We start from the raw sequence: 4,208 nt of genomic DNA on the forward strand, positions 1-4,208 counted from the left end.
AGTAGAGAATATCAATAAGAGAAATTAGGAGGTTGTTTAAAATCTACAAGTGAGAGGCAAGTAATTTTGTATCTCTTGATTTGCTAAAGTTAACATATTTTCCATTTTTAGAATTGGTTTTCCCTTAGGAGTTTTGTAGGGATGATTTGTCCCAAAATATTGCATTCTTTGGGTTTTGAATTTCTTTTTGTATTTTATTGGTGAAGTTGTAGTTGTGTTATTTTTTCGATATTAGCTATGAATTTGTTTTCAACAATTTAATAATCATTTATGATAGGAGATTAATAATCAGTGACTGCAACAATGTTAATTTTCACATGGTATCAGAGCAATATTGAGGGTAGAAGAGTTTTTCTATAGGAAAGAAATTGTGATCTCTTCAAAATTATTCTTTAATCCCTTGAGATGGATTTAGCTGGTTTGAGAGATCATGATAGATTGGATGGTGCCTTGAATTTTGGTGTTTGAAAGGATGTAATTTCTTTATTGTTGGAAGAGAATGGTATCAAAGATTATGCTACCATAGGTATAGTTGTACCTACAAATGTTATACAACTTGCAACATATAAGAAGGATGATGCCAAGGCAAGGCGGATTATCCCTGATAATGTCAAGGATCATATTGTTCCACATATCCTAGAGCTAGATACAACGAAAAAGATGTGGGATGCCATTATGAATCTATACCAGAATGCTACCACCAATAGGAAGATGATTCTTAGAAAGAAGCTGAAGAATACCTAGATGAACTAGAGAGAAGACATTACAAGTTACCTCACTAGGCTTAGACTTGTCAAGGATGAGTTAGCAACTGTTAGAGATGGTCCCAGTGATGATGAGCTAGTGAGAATAGCCCTAAATGAGTTTTCTAAATAATGGAATATCTTTGTTCCAGTTGTTAGTGGACAAGATACCTTACCTAGTTGGGATCAACTATGGACTAATTTCACTCAGGAGGAGTTTAGACTAAGTCTTGTTAATGGTTCCAACAAGAGTCAAAAAAGTGAGGTGGAATAGGAGAACATTGCCCTAGCAAGGAAATGGAAAGAAAAGAAGGGATCTAACAAATAATTGAACTCACAAAGTAAGAAGAAGAAGGATCTTTTTGAGGTCAAGTGTTTTGGATGTCATAAGTATGGTCACTATGTCAGTGATTACTTAGAAAGGAAGAAAGCAAAGACATAGATGGCAACTTCAACAAGTGTAGAAGAACTCTCTAGTAGACTAGAAGATGAGTTTGCATTTATAGCTTGTATGGTGAGCTCAACCTCACAAACTATCAAGTACATAGATAGTGGGGTGTCATTTCATATGATAGGGGTTAGAGAGTACTTCTCTAGTTATAATAAGGAGAACACCAATATCCAAATTTCTATAGGAAACTTGTCCAAATTCAATCCAGTTAGGAAAGGGATTGTTTAGTTTCAGAGGGAGAATGGAAAGATAATTCTAGTTCATGATGCGTTGCATGTTTCAAGATTAGGTATGAATTTTATTTCTATATTTGTTCTTTAGGATAGGGGGTATAATGTACTCTTTAGAGGGACACATGTGTTGATTAAGCACAAGGATTGGAAATCAAACATAACTATTGGAGTTAGGAGTGGTCACCTTTATAGGTTGTAGTTTGATACTCCTCAGGCACTCACGTGCATATATAATCCTAGAGATCTTGAAGAGCTATGGCATAGTAGGATGGGCCATATTCATCATGGAGCACTCAAATTGCTTTGTGAGAGAGTTGCATGTGTTCAAGAGGTGAGCATAGAGCATGATGATGTATGTAAGGGATGTGTGTTGGGGAAGTTTGTGAAAGCATCTTTTCCAAAGAGTGACACCAAATCTAAAGGTGTTCTTGATCTAGTACATTCAAATATATGTGGACCAATGTCAACAAAGTCTATCGGAGGATATGAGTACTAGGTTACTTTTATTGATGATTTCTTTAAGAAGACCTAGATATACTTCTTGAAGACCAATGATGAGGTTTTCAGTCTATTCCAAGACTTCAAGGCTCTAGTGGAGAACTCAATAGGAAATAAGATAAACATTCTTTAGTGAAACAATGGAGGCAAGTACAAAGGAAATAACTCTCAGTCCAATTCTATAACAGGGAAGGAATCAAGAGAGAGTGGACTATTCCTTAAAATTCATAGTAGAATGGAGTTGTTGAGAGGAAGAACTGTTCTATATCAGAGACAACAAGATCTATGCTACATGACTAGGATATGCCCTGCTACTTATGGGTAGAAGCATGTAGTACATTATTCTACATTGAAAATAGGGTTCCACAAAAGGCGCTAGGGAGGATGACACCAAAGGAAGCTTTCAGAGGTAAGAGCTTGAAGTTAGCCATTTTAGAATATTTGGGAGTTTTGCATATTGTCATTTTCCAGGTGATACACCTACCAAGCTAGATCATACTATGGAGAGGGGGTACTTTTTTGGGTACAATGAAACCTCAAAGGTATATAGAATTTTTATACCAAGGACTAGAATAAGTATTGTCACGCATGATGTTAAGTTCATGGAGGACAAGGCATTTAAAAGGTCCAAAGAGTTTCTAGTAAATGATCAGAGAGAGCAACCGGTAGAAGATCCAAGGCCTAGTCAAGGGTAGCAGAGTACAAGTATAGTTACCAGTACAAGTTTAGGCTTAGGTGGTGAAGATTCACAGAGAATGGAGCAATAGTTGCAAAAGGAAATGCATATAGAAGAATTAGAAGTTGATATTTCATCCTCTATAGTTGATAGCAGGAATTGCGTGGTCCAATAGATAGAAAGGGATAGTTAGGAGTTTCTTGGAGCTCCTAAGAAGAGTACTATATAGCAGAGACAACCAACCAAGTTCAATGACTATGTGGCATTAGTTAGTCAGTTGGTAGATAGTGAACCTTCAAGCGATTAGGAGGCTATAGAGCATCAGGTATGGTGAGATGCTATGGTTGAGGAGTATAACTCAATAATGTAGAATGATGTGTGGGAGGTAGTTCCTAGACCAATAGATAGAGCAGTAGTTGGATAATGCTGGATCTATAAGATAAAGTGCAATGCAGATGGTATTAGCAAGAAATACAAGGCGAGGTTCATGGCCAAGGGGTTCTATCAAAAGGAGGGAATAGACTACAACGAGACATTTTCTCTAGTTGCCAGGTATACTTCTATACAAGATGTGATCTCTTTTACAACACAGATGGGATGGTAGATCCATCAGATGGATGTGAAGACAACATTGCTTAATGGTGAGTTAAAGGAGGAGGTATACATAGAGAAACTAGAAGGCTTTTTAGCACACAACAAAGAGACCCATATGTGTAGATTGAAGAGAGCATTGTATGGACTCAAGTAGGCTCCCAGAGCATGGTATGAGTGCATTGATACTTACTTGAAGGGAATGGGATTTGTGAAGAGTGAATCAGATGCTAACCTCTACTACTTGGTGATTGGGGGTGAGATTCTCATTCTTGTTCTTTATGTAGATGACTTATTTCTTACAGGTTCACTAGGGCTCATAGAAGATTGCAAGAGGAACCTTGTAAAAGAGTTTGAGATGAAGGACTTAGGACTTATGTACTACTTTCTAGGCATTCAGGTGTGGTAGACAGATGGAGATATTTTCCTTGGTCAAGGGAAATATTGCATTGAAATCTTGAAGAGATTCAGATGGAGGATTGCAAAGCCATTTTTACACCCATGATCACAAATTGGAGGAATGTAGATACATCTAAGGAGAAGGATGTAGATCCCACCTTATATAGACAATTGATTGGTTTGCTTATGTATTTGGTCAACACTAGGCCAGATATAACATTCGTAGTAAAATCTCTTAGTCAGTTCATGGTTGAACCAAAAAGAATGCATTGGACAATGGCCAAGCATGTATTGTGTTACTTGCGTGGTATAGTTGAGTAAGAGATCATATATGTTTGAGGTGAAGGTACCAGGTTGATGGGCTATAGTGATGTAGATTGGCCAGGAAGTACAATGGACAAAAGGAGCTTGTTAGGGTGTTGTTTCAATTTGGGATCAAGAGTTGTACCTTGGTTCAACAGGAAGCAAAAATCTATGGCTCTGAGTTCAAAACAAGTAGAATACATAGCAACTAGCATGGTGACATGTGAAGTTATATGGCTTCCAAAGTTCTAGTAGCCTTATTTGGATAGAAGATTGAGACTAGTGTGATACACTGTGACAATCAGAGTTGCATC

The sequence above is a fragment of the Cupressus sempervirens genome, chromosome 11 (genome assembly GCF_028749045.1).
Source record: "Cupressus sempervirens isolate cs-2001-9-10 chromosome 11, ASM2874904v1, whole genome shotgun sequence".
Taxonomy (NCBI): Eukaryota; Viridiplantae; Streptophyta; class Pinopsida; order Cupressales; family Cupressaceae; genus Cupressus; species Cupressus sempervirens.